This window comes from Lepisosteus oculatus, chromosome 8 (genome assembly GCF_040954835.1).
Source record: "Lepisosteus oculatus isolate fLepOcu1 chromosome 8, fLepOcu1.hap2, whole genome shotgun sequence".
NCBI lineage: Eukaryota > Metazoa > Chordata > Actinopteri > Semionotiformes > Lepisosteidae > Lepisosteus > Lepisosteus oculatus.
Genome location: NC_090703.1, coordinates 19,811,745 through 19,824,936, shown reverse-complemented (window position 1 = coordinate 19,824,936; position 13,192 = coordinate 19,811,745). Strand labels below are relative to the sequence as shown.

The 13,192-nt window shown below is 40.2% G+C and overlaps 1 long non-coding RNA gene across 2 annotated transcripts; it reads left to right on the top strand.

The window, feature by feature from the left end:
• The first annotated feature begins 1,841 nt into the window (after nt 1–1,841).
• LOC107077812 (uncharacterized) lies at nt 1,842–11,293 on the top strand. 2 transcript variants are annotated; one of them, XR_001478806.2, is made up of 7 exons: nt 1,842–2,080; nt 4,079–4,245; nt 5,201–5,897; nt 6,331–6,458; nt 6,780–6,915; nt 10,003–10,086; nt 10,661–11,293. It is a non-coding gene; the product is annotated as an uncharacterized lncRNA (long non-coding RNA). The 2 variants fall into 2 exon arrangements; XR_011190236.1 differs by lacking the exons at nt 1,842–2,080; nt 4,079–4,245 and adding an exon at nt 4,282–4,546.
• Nucleotides 11,294–13,192: the final 1,899 nt, after the last annotated feature.

The following is a 13,192-nucleotide window of genomic DNA, read 5'->3' as shown; positions in this document are numbered from 1 at the left end:
AATCTCATTTCTAAATTATGCTTGTTTCTCAATTATAATCCTCAGCTTTACTGATCTCTTGCTAAATCTGCCAAACAGTATGTAAGACATTCCGCTGAATTAACTAAATTAAAAGGTGAAGGATATCAGTGTTTATGTCTGCCAATGTATTGTTTTAATACAGTAATGTCACAACAGCTTTTCGGAAAGGATACACTGCCCAAGCAGATTCTTGAACACTGTTTAAAATGGATCCATTTTAATTGTTAGCTCTAGCATCTGAAAATTATCCTGTTATTATTGTGACACCAGGCCCATGGGTGGAAAATGGGGCACAGCAAATGAATGATTGTCAGAGTCAGTTCAGCAGTGAGGGTTTGTGGGTTAATTGGATGATCAATAGATTTCTGAGCACAAGATCCTGGGAGAAGGGTAGATGTACACTCCTATTGTAATCCAATGTCTAAGCCCAAAGGAATGAGTCCTCAGGGCTTAAATAGTGTTTGAGGTTCCCTTAACGAGGCTGATAGGCTCGGCCTGATCTCGTTAAGGATGGCCCTGACGAGCTCCTTCCACATGTGGAAAGTGTTGTGGAATTTGAACCAGGTGTCCTGGAGCTCGTCGGGCCATCACTATCATGGCTCTGTTTTTATTTGTAGGGATACATATCGTATATAAAACTCAAGGGACAATCCATCTTGATAAGCGCTGGAGGTGAACACAACTATGACTTCCATTCTGATTCTGGAGTACCCACAGTCCAGAAGGTGTTTAAAGGCCAAATTATTCAATCAATGATGCAACCAATTTGAATTGCAGTCAAATATGGTCTTTGAGGGCTGTAAGGTGTTTATGTTATTGTTCCAAATAAGATCCCAATTACTACATTAAATAAATAAGCTGCTTAAGTGATCAAAATAAATTTTCTATCCATGTCTGGAGAAATTGGAGGTTAACTGTTCATTTATTTGTTAACCCTCCCGAAGGACAAGGGCTCTAGAATCGGCACTGCTTTTGCCTTGAGGAAAACAGCAGCATGATCAAGATGCATTCTAGAAAAGTTCTAGTTTTGTGTGTCTCACTTCAATCTTTATTCAGCCTCTACCCATGTGGCTGATGATAACAGGTGATTTTATCATCTGTTTTAACGTGATTGTGTAAATCTGTCCGTCTTACTTCCTTTAAGAGAGTGAGGACTGATATTCCCAATGCTATCTGACATCCGGCAGCAAAGCCCCTGACATTGACCTGAGGTAGACAAACTGTGGCTTGATTTCTCTATACATACAGTACAGACACAAGCGCAAGGATTAGTATAATCTTGCTGTACAAGTACTGTATGCCAACCACTTACCATGAAACGTTAATAAAAACTATACCAAGATGTTACAAAATCTCTTTGTTACTTGTTCTGCTTGTCAACGAATGGAAAACAGCCAGTAGTAATTACCACACCTGTGAGCACAGCTCTCAGCCTGTGCAGATTTACAGATTGCCGAGTCCCACGGGGCGAGGCTGAGGGGACAGATGTTTAGCCCAGGGCAGAGCATGAAACTAGGCTCCAGTTCACAGCGGTAAGAGCTAGGTGTGTGGGTGAGGATTAGGAGGCAACGCCAAACCTTACCAAAGCATTCTTTGTAATATAATTTAGATCTTGGATGCGACAACAAACAATAATTAACAGCTTAACAATACTGTAGTTATACTAAATTGTGGTTAAATCGAGAAAAAATAAGGATTTTGGAAAAGGTTTTTTTATTTTCTCTCCAAATACTGAAGCAGGAGTAGTAAATGGTGTGCACGATTTCACGTATGGGCTATATCGTCAATTTTTTTTTTTCCACTTAACGGACTTGGTATTGTGAGTGCACCTTTGCACTTTGCTAAGTAACAGGAACTACTTTGCAATACCTTTATTATTTAAGATGACGAAATAAATAGTATTTTACTTGAACACGTGGATCGCTGGCGACCTCTCCTGCACGATTTCTGGAAGCGCTCTAGGATTGCAATGGCAAACTGCATAGTCCTGTCGGATTTCAGGAAGCGTCCAGGAGGAACAGCAATGATGAGACAGACACCAGACACGCGATCTTAAAATGTGTGATTTTTGTATTTCTTTTGTCATTCTTATCCGATTAACCCGATGTATATAAATTCCTTCTTATTATACCTATAGTTTATATCAAGTATGTTAGACTGTCCTTAACGTAAGTTTAAGTAAACAATGTTATTTATTTGACTCATTTCGTGTGATTTATCAAGATCGTCTGGTAATCCGGGAGCCACAGTTTAAATCGAGCCTTGGAATGAGAACAGTAGAACAGGTGCAATTCCGTGGAGCCCATGTAGTAACCAGGTGATTGATCCATGGCTCTTATACAATTGTTTATTGAAAGAAGCCAGACTGTCGATAATCAATCGCATGACTGGGCAGCTTGTTCGACACCCCCAGGGCTCTTCTGGTAAAGAGGCTCTCAGATTTAAATTCATTTCTCTGCGCTGATTCTAGAGCAGCAGTGTCTTCACTGAAAAGTAATGACCAAAACTGTACATAATATTCATAATGAGGCCTTACTGCTGCCTTTATGCACTTTTAATATAATATCCCTTAATTTCTGTGCTTTTAACTATGAATACTTACATTTTGTTTCCCTTTTGAATTGCTTCCCACCTTATTTAGCAGATGTAAATGATGTATCAACATATTCCTTGCTCCATTCCTGTTCACCTTTTACACCTCTGACTTCAGGTACAACTCTGAGACATGTCATCTGCAGAAGTTTTCGGATGACTCTGCAATTGTGGAGTGTATTAGAGAGGGGAGGGAGGAGGAATATAGGAGCTTGATTACCAATTTTGTGGAGTGGTGTCATCTTAACCATCTCCAGCTAAACACCAGCAAGACCAAAGAAATGATCTTTGACTTTCGAAGGAATAAGTCTCCGTTGAACCCTGTTTCCATCCAGGATTAGGACATAGAGGGCGTACATTCCTACAAGTACTTAGGGGTACACCTGGATGATAAACTGGAGTGGTCTGGTAACACTGACGCCCTGTACAAGAAATGTCAGAGCCAACTCTATTTTCTTAGGAGACTCAGGTCCTTTGGTGTGTGTGGAACACTGCTACACATTTTTATGCATCAGTGGTGGCGGCGGCCATCTTCTACGCTGTGGTGTGCTGGGGCAGCAGCATCATGACAAAAGATGCAAATAGGCTCAATAAACTCATCGAGAAGGCTGGCTCTGTGCTGGGGTTGAGCCTTGACCCCCTGGAGGTGGTGGCTGAGAGGAGAATGCTGACCAAGCTCACAGCCATAATGAACAACACCTCTCATCCGCTTCATGGTACCGTTACTGGGCAGCGGAGCACATTTAGCAACAGACTGGTCCAGCTACGGTGTCCAATGGAACGTTTCCGCAGGTCTTTCCTCCCGGCGGCTGTCAGGGTGTATAACGCTGCCCTGGGCTAGGACTGTTAGCCCTTCATTTGCTCCTCTATGGACAGCATGTTTACTCCATTGTACTTTTTGGACAATCAGTCTGTATAAACCTATGCACATTTTGCACATATTTTATTGTTTTTACAGTGACTATGATCAGCACATTTTGCACACACCTATGTATTTATTTATTTTTATTTATTTTGTTTGTCTTTTGTTTTATAACTATTCTGATGTCTGTTTTGCTTGTCTTGGGCTGGACTGCTGTAACACATCAATTTCCCTACGGGATTAATAAAGTATAATCTATCTATCTATCTTATCTATTCTACACCTCAGTCTTATTTATAAGTAGAATCTTGTTGGTGGTGGTGATGGCGACGATTGATGACTGATGATTCTGCCATAATGGCGCAAGTTGTTATTATTTTCTATGGAAGCTGCTCACTTCCTACTATCAATCAGGTACGGGGTACATAAAAAAAAAACTAAATGAAATCTGTTTCGAACAGCTGGTGCACTTTTTTATTTTTCTTAGCAATTTAAAAGCAAAACTTTATCAGTCCACTGATTGCAGGTTGCAATCTCAGCTTCTCAGCTAATCGAGCATGAAGATTTAACCGATTAATGTCGTCATATCCTCATGTCACACAGCCGCGCTCGACACAAAATTCCACTGCGCGTTACCGAGAGCAGCAGAGAGCTGAAAGTTTCACCTGAAGCGAGCTGTCAGCTGGGGGGTGGATCCTGAGAGCAGGAAATGCCCTGTCCTTTATTTACTGCGAGATCACACCTGTTAACAAGGTGACGACACCGGAAAGGTAGGGATCTTTCTTTATGTTATGTATGGTAACAAAAAGAGCGGAAGTCTTGCTGTTTGTCGACAGTCTAGTCATATTTAACTTAATACAACAACAGGTGGAAGCGCCAGAGAACTTGGTGATTAAAACAAACTAGCATTCGTTAATAATTTTGTTATTCATTCATTACCCGTGAAATTTAGTTTTTCTAGGATTTACGAACTACCTAATGATTTAAAGCTGGTTGTTAGGTTACCGAAAAACTCAATTAAGCGTCTTTTTGTAGATTTCCGCAGCTTAACAATGCAAAAACAATTATAATGTAAGTAATAACTCCTGTACATCGTTATTTTTATTCGCGTTTCTCAAAATAAATCACTGCTTTTCACATATCACATACCTTGCGCTTACATGCCGAGGTGTTATTACCCTGCAAGAGGAAGTAGTATAATGTTACAGTAAGGGAGGTTGCTGTATTTGTCACTCACTCCTGCAATAATATTAATTGTTAACTGGTATTAACCTTCAGTGTATGTTGACCCTGTCAAGTATTTTAGTGTCTTAAATGTGGCTATGTGAATGTCGAACGTTTTTGGAATTTAATTTTTAGTTTTAGCCAAAAGGGTCTGCTATTACAGAAGTGCAAATGTTAAGCGCAATACAATGATATGATTCATATTAAGTATTACTATTATAATGGAACCCTTCTTATCATAGGGGCAATGGTTAATTAATAAAAATCAGCTGTCGGCCGGGAGACTCGTTCAAAAGGAATGAAATTCATGTAATGCAATAACACAATTTTTATTTCGCAACTTCTTAAATGTGGAGAGCACAAAGTCGAGGTGGGGAAATTGTGTAATATAGCTGCATCCGTGTGTATTAATGCAAGAGACTCTGGTTAGTCGTCTTATTAAGTTCTCTCCTTGGGGAGATTTTATGAGCAGAAAGATGTTAACACCTTTTTGTTTCACAGGTTGAAGGACCGTTTTATGAACGAAGAAGAGATAATTAGAAAATATTTAAAGAAATCTATATCTGTACACTACATCCGTACATCGGGACTGTTGTTGTTTCTGCGATAAACGGCATACAGCGCTTTGTAACGGTCGGTTCGGCTCAAATTTGCCATGCAGAGAAAATGGAAACTACCGATATAGACTGATGTAAAGAACCTGGAGATGACAAGAGATACCAAATGCTCTAGCTGCAAAATACTTGAAGTTTTGTGAAATGTTATCGACGGAATATATGCCTCCGGATTTTCCACCATTGCACAAGATATGTTCGTCTCTTTGAGCTATTGGAGTGAACTATCAGAGCTGTGAACTGTACAACACGTAGAGTCTAAGCAACAAACTGGAGGGGGGATTATCAACCTTGGGCCAAACATGTCAACAACGGACCTGTCAGGAGCTCATGAACAAAATAATTCCTGGAGCGATTTCGAAGAGAGTTGTTTTCCCCGCTTTAAAATGGTGGGCCATTGTCAGGAGCCTAACGATGCCATAACGGACAACTCTTTTGGGGAATGGAATTCTTTCAGCCAAGACAACACCAGCGTTGAGGACGCCTACCTGTGTGCAGCGGGCTTTGCAAAGCACTCGGAACACTGGCAACCTTCAGACGTGAACGCACACTTCACACGAGCCTTGGAGACCAATCATCAAAAGGTTTGAACATACTGTATTCCCCCATATTTATATACAAAACGTAAAACGTAACTCCTCTACAAAGCATTGCAAATTCATGTGCAACTTTTTACATGTTTTAAATAAACGGTTCGGGTTGTCATCCTGGCATTGAGTTAGCAACTATATTAGATTGCTCAATTGTGTCATCTTCTGTTGCAATTTAATTGTTGCTTCTTACGCGCTCTTAGCTCTTGAAACAAGGGCGTTAACAGCGATAATCTTGGTTCAGTTTACAAGTAACTGAGGAATAGCATTTTAAAGAAGCAATGTGCAAAAGGGCCTATGTCAGATGTTCATATTTGCATTAGTATTTCAATCTGTATGCAGTGTGCTCGATCCCATACCCATGTGTTTGTGCAGTATATGCATTTTCCTTTGGTGTTGTGTTCACTCGTGATGCTTTGTGTTTCAGATTGTTCAGGTGTGTGCCAGGCAGGTTCTGCTGGATTCCTTTCCATTAGTGGAAGGGGGCGATGAGATCAGCGAGGCAAGATTGCTTTCAGAATTACTTGAAAAATCTCCAGAGCCCCAAACACAAGGGTACTTCATTTTTTCACCTCATGCCTAATTAAAGTTGATGCACAGACCAAATACAGGCTTTGTATCGTGGATTAAGATAGTAACTTACTCAGCTCTCATTGATGAGTGTAATGTCTGAAGTACTGACCAGGCTCCCACCTGCTGAGCTTCAGTGGGTTGTCAGTTGTGAGTTGATATGAGTGATATGGCTGCTGGCACAGCCAGTAAGAAACACTGTTCCCTCCACCTTTCAAAAATAGCAATGCCCAAATATCCTGACCAGGGACTTTGTATTATAGGAGGCAATTGTTCACCTTATGTTCACTATACCTGCTTTTTAAGTTTCAGCTGTGATGCTGCCACCTTGTGGAGCAGAGTGGAGGGTGCACACAGTACACTGGGCTTGGTGGATCTGTGGACACAATCCCACAGTCGGAAGGGACTGCTTTCCTCACTGGGTATCTCCCCAGTGGGTGAGGTATGTAAAAATTCGTGAAATTTGTGTGCCACTGTGAAAAATTTAGGATCACATCACTTTTTGAAGTTAATAAGAAATAGTTTTTGATGACTCCTTTATTTTTCAGTGTGAATTTTGATGAATTATTACAACAGTGGGTTACTTGAGCTAAACTCTGAAAGAATCAAAGCATATATTCTGCACTGGATAATGTGTGTATCTATACTAGATCATGTGGGAAAGGTACCAGAGTCATCCTCTGCTATGGGCTATCCAGCACCATGTCTGAAAGGGAACAGACAAAAACTGGGCCACAGACCCTGGTGATATCAGCACCGTGCTCAAGTTTGGTCCCTTACCAATAATTAATCACTATGTGTTGTGGTAGAATTCTGTTTCTTCAGCTCCCATGGTATTCAATCAATCATACAAGAGTAATTACAGGAATACTCGTGGTTCCCTACATAAAATAGTTCAGGTTCATGTTTTGCAGGAACCAAACACAACGCTTTCTTAGAAATCTGGATAATATTAGCCTTAACCCTGTTGAAGTACTGATAGTCAAATCCTATTTGATTTGGCAGTGTAGGAGTAGTGGTTAAGGTCATGAGCACCAAAATATGTATGTTATATAAAAAATACCTTGGATAGACATGTCGACCAAATAAATAACTGCACTTTTTGAGTGACTCAGTGGCATCTCAGGCAGTGTTATGGCCTCATAGCTAAAGTGTCCTGAGTTTAATTCTTGATTTGAGGCACCTTCCGTGTGGAGTCAACATGGTTTTTGTACATTTGAGCATATTTTCTCCTGGAGCTCCGGTTACATACCCCCTCCCAGAAACATGCTGATAGGATGATTGGATTTTCTGACTTGACCTTTCTATGAGGAGCAGGAGAGAGGCTCCATCCCTATTGATTTGCCTGGTCTGGAGGAGCTCTGTGACTTTGCTGACTGTGGTAAGGTGGGGATGAGGATCTGTTGATGAAGCTGAGTAAGGTTACATTTTTTGTCATTTTATATAGGCCATTCTTGTTCCCATCCATCCATTTTTTAACCACATGATCCAGTACAGGGGGAGCTGGAGCCTGTCCCAACAAACAGCAGGTGCTATGTTGGACACACCCTGGACGAGACGCCAGTCCATCAGAGGGTACCCACACAGACACAAACACTCACGCTAGAGCCGTTTTTCCCAGAGCCAGTTAACCTACCAGTATGTCTTTGAACTGTGAGAGGAAATTGGAGAACCCAGAGAAAACCCACTTGAAACCTTTGAAGAACACAGCAACTCCATACAGATAGCACCCCAGGAGCTGAACTCATGGCCCTAGCTCTGCAAGGCAGCAATGTTCGCCACTGCGCCACGCGGAGCCCCCATTCTTATGCGTTTATCTCTGTTAAATTAATGTTTATTTCTAAAGACGTGATGTAAGCGTTTTGTCTGCACTGTGCAATCTGTTACCGTTTGATCACGGGAGTGACAGCTACGGGAAAACTCGAAGCTTTTGTTTCTGACCGACAGATGGCGCAGTACCTTCGTTTTTAATAAACGGGAGAGGGGAATGAAGGAGCATTTCTGCAATCCAGCAAGAAAGAAATTCTGATTAAAACGCATTGGTAAAAAATAAATGTTAAGTGTTTTTGCGCGAAATTCGTTTTTATGTAGAATAATGCACCCGTAGAATCAGACTTTCCCATCTTGAATATATTTTAGTAAAATGCGATACGTTTAGCATTAAGTTTCGCAAAGTAGAATACGTTGCTATTTTTTTTATATGCCATAGCATAGTGCTGAGCTGGCATGACCGGACATTTAGAGAGAGTCCGGTAACGCATTCTTGCCCTGTGTTGTGTTGTATGAACGTTTTGCTCGTTTTAATAGCCTGTTAAGATCTTTTCAGATTTCCTGGATATTTTTACACGGCTGCTAATAGGCTTCCTTTACCATCGCAGTCAGTGCTTGAGCAGGAAATATTGTAGCCTCTCGGAATAATCCTTACAGAAACGCCGCGTATACGGACGTCTTTAATACCTTCAGGATGGCACTAATAATTCGTTGGCGATCAACTGTTCTTTTTCTAGACATTCAACAGTAGCTATCACCCCAGAAAGCTGATAAAATATTCAAAAGGCAATGGCATTTACGCTTTCTACAGGCCCTGAAAGCATCTGGAAAGAGCTTTGCCAACAGTGCCGGATATCCTGGAAAGTCTAGTTTTGAGTTTAGATGCGAATTTTAAAGCACCGTTTTGCTCCATGATGCAACAAGGGATTTCTAAAATACCTCTGGCTGAAGGGACAACGTTTTTAAAATCTGTCTTTACTCTGTTTACGAGTACTTTAACGAGAATATTGTAATGTGTAATATTTACAATACTAACGTATTATTTAATAATATCAGTGTATGGATGTAATTAATATTAATATCTATCCTGGAAGTGCAGTGATTACAACTTGAACAGGACACCATTCCATCGCTGCACACACACAATTTAAAAGAGACACCAGTGACACTAGCAAGCATGTCTGTCTGTGTGAAGAAACTTGTGTACCCAGCAATATCCCGCCAGTGGGTGGAACATGCAGACTTCACACAGAAGGTGCTCAGTTCAGAACTGAACACAGGACCAAAGAGCTGTAAGGCAACAGTGTTAACCGTGTGAGCCATGATAAGGGCTCAAATGATGAATTGGAATGTTCTTTTTTTACACGGCAGGTTACATTGGTCTATGCTGGTGCTTCTTGGGTTTTTATTTGTAGTGAATTCTCAGTTATTTTTTTGTTTTAGCTGTATATGAAGCATCCAATATTTGCCTTTTTTAGTTTTAATGCATCAAATAATGTCATGGCAGTATATCCCTTTCAGTATATGCAGAAAAACTACATCAAAGTTGTGATTTGGTTCAGGCTGTAGTGCATTTTCTTTAATACAGGTGTAAAGTCTTAAGTGCATTCGACATTGCTGCTGTTCCCTGTTCTTGTATAAAGCTTTAGTGGTACAGAGAGACAGCCTGTAAGCCTTCCATTTGGCCTACAGACATGTTGGTTTCTTTCTTGTTCGTACTTTCAGCACAGAGATTCATTTCCTTATTTTTACCTTGTAGAGTCGGCTGCTTGTGAAGACCAAATCTCAGGAGACCTGCAAAGAATTATCAAGCTCAGGCACTAGGGCACTGATTCAAACTAAGGTGAGACAAGGAGAGCAGAAACTGCCATTTTCATTTTCCTCCTAATCCACCTGTGTTTGTTCTTTATTAAAATGATAGTGTTGGTACAGTATATATCCAAAATGTGTGTGTGCAAGTGTAAAAGCAATCATGATAAGGCTCGGTCATTAGGTTGTTTGTTAGAACTAAATATTACTGGTTAAAATATCCTTGAGACCAGTATACCATAAACACGCATTGATCTCCGCCTCATATTCCTCTGTTTGTAAAAGCAGAGGATGCGAAGTCACAGAGAACAGTCAGCTAAAGACTCACTCTTGTGATGTGTGTGTCCTGTATAAACACAACCTGCGCCCTTTGGAATGATTTTTATGGACATGTCTTGTTGCAGTACAAAGCACTGCATATTAAAAAACTCTTGCTGAGTGACATCCGTAACAGTTCAGCTTCTTTTTTATTGTATGGCTGAGAAACGTGATGTGATGCCGTATTCCTGCCCTCTGCACCTGCTACTGTAGCTTTCACCTTCTAACTGTGAGACGTGAAGGTGCCAGAGAGTGAAGGTGAGACTACGGCCTCTTTTCTTCCTCTACAGCTGCTCCAGCCATCACAATGTTCACAGAGCGCACCCCACTACCTCTACCAGATCTCCCAGGAGTGGATCTCCAGCCATGGACAACATCTCCCTATACAACATAACAAGAGAGGTTTCTTTTCCTGAAGCCAGCTCCTGTAGTGAAGGATTTCTGTAATGCTGTTTACAACACTGAAGTCAAGAGCCGGGATCTGTTGTGGTAAAACTGTTTGAATGCACATTTACGTTGTTGGTACTGTAGTAACACAGAATGCATGTTAGATTTTTCAGTCAACTGCAAAGATGCCTAAAATAGATAAAGGAAGGTGGGGCCCATATTCCTATATATGTTACTGTGTGAAAATTTTAATTAGGAATAACAAAAAGTTGTCCAAAGACGTACCTGTCGCTTAATTGGCTTCTGGGAAAATTGTCCCTAGGTGTGAGTGTTTGTCTGTGTGCCCCGCGATGGACTGGCGTGCTGCCCAGTGTGTACCTTACCTTGGGCCTGTTGTTTGCCAGGTTAGGCTCTAAACTGGAACAATCAGTTATAAAATGGATGAATGTCTGGAAGAAAAAGGTGACTTATGTTACCACCAAAAAGTGTATAAAATGTACTTTTCACAAACTTATAAAAAAATACAATGAAAAACTAATTCTGTATTCTGATTCTAAACTTTATAAGCAGTTTTTAGAGCCTTCAGAATTTGCAAAACAACTCTTGTGCTCCATCACTGCCATGCGCCAATTTTCTACCTATTGCTGCATTCTGGCTCTCACGTCAAAAACGAAGGACTGACATGGGCAGAGCACAAAAAAAAAAATTTTCAAGAGTTCTCTTGAGTCTTCCAGTACAACTGAAATAACTCTAATGCAGTAAACCTTTATAAAGATGAAGATAAGGTAGATCTTAGATAATGGGCAAAATATTGTTTTAGCAAAAGCCTTAGAATTCCACTATTTGTTTACTGTACGCCTACTGTGACGTTGAGCACAAATGACTTGTGCATGCTCCTTTCTGTATTTACAGCTTTCATTGATCATTGAGGATGTACTGTTTTTGTATAATGTATAGAAATGAAGCTTTATGCAACTTACTGACTTCAGTAGCACATATTTTGAGTAAAAAAAGATGCTAGCAAAAAAATCGGATTAGACTTTAGTCGTTTTTTGCGTGCCCCACACAATTTGTTCTGTGCACAACAGCTTATTAGAAGTGCATAGACACCAGTAGTGATCTGCTTCTGTAGTTCATGAAGATGCAGGGGTTTGTCTTCAGGTTTCTTGCAGGTACTATCTTTGTGTGTTCTCACTTCATAGCTGTAGTTCCTATAAATATTCGGTAGGGTAAACGAACAATGGGTATGAATCTAAATATTTTTATAAAGGTTAGAAAGGTGTAATTGAATGACCCAATTCATCGTGTTTACAGGTTTTTTTAAACAAATTATTTTGTCTAATGAATTGCAAACTGCATGTGAGCAAAATGTAAAATTACTTAGACCAATCTAAACATTTTAAACCTTGACAATCTGTCATTGCTGTATCTCATCTCACTTTGTAAATGTTTGGCATCGTTAAAACAAAAACTCTTAAAATAATCTGTTTGAACTGGTTTTATATGGCCATGGATTTCAGCTGTCTTTCTAACCTCTAATTTCATTCCTTTATAAATGCAGGCAACACACTGCTTCCTGTGCACCCTAGAGCCATGTATTCTGTTGCTGTGCAGCATGAAAACAATCAGGCTTAAAACAGGGTGATGCAATTCACAGTCTATCCTTGAAGACATCAGAAGTAGGGTGTAAGAACAAAAGACTTTCTCTTACCCCAGTAGGTGGTGACAGAAAGGTCATCTGTTTTCAGGATCTGTTTCAGGTACACCTTGCAGACAGTATCCTGCACCAGCCTTGTATTCTTAACAGTATTTTGCACATTTTTGGGGGTTTTGGCTTAATGAGGAGATGGAACCATAAGAGCACTTGAACTGACCCTGTGCAAAACTCGTGTCCAGTTATGAAAATTCATATGAAAACCTAACAAATGAATACATGCTTCTACGACTTAACATCCACCTAGCTGCCTCAAAAATCCTGGCTAACTTTTCCCCCTCAGGTTTTTTATCACCATTTAAATAATAAATTCAAACGCTACAGTGGACCAGATAAATGTAAATGGAGCCAAAAAGAACATACTGAGTTAAGGTTTGATAGTGTAGCAGAGGAATCCCAGGGAAGATGCCTAGGAGAGATTCAGTATAAGATCAGTGCTAGACCACAGATTGCCAAAGACCAGAGCACACGATCTTATGAGTTTCCTTGAGCTCTGCATTTGAAAGAAAAATGATGTACAATTTACAATTTGAAAAATGGAGATTCAAAGAAATTAGAGGCAGGGATATAAACAGTAGCGTTTGAAGTATTTGCATGGCCTCTGCAATTAAATCTCTAACACTTTAGCACTTGCTTGGATGCATTTGTAATATTTAATTCGGCTTCCAAAACTAGCAAATGTTGACTATTAGTACCCTGTATTTAATACCTGTGAGAGTTA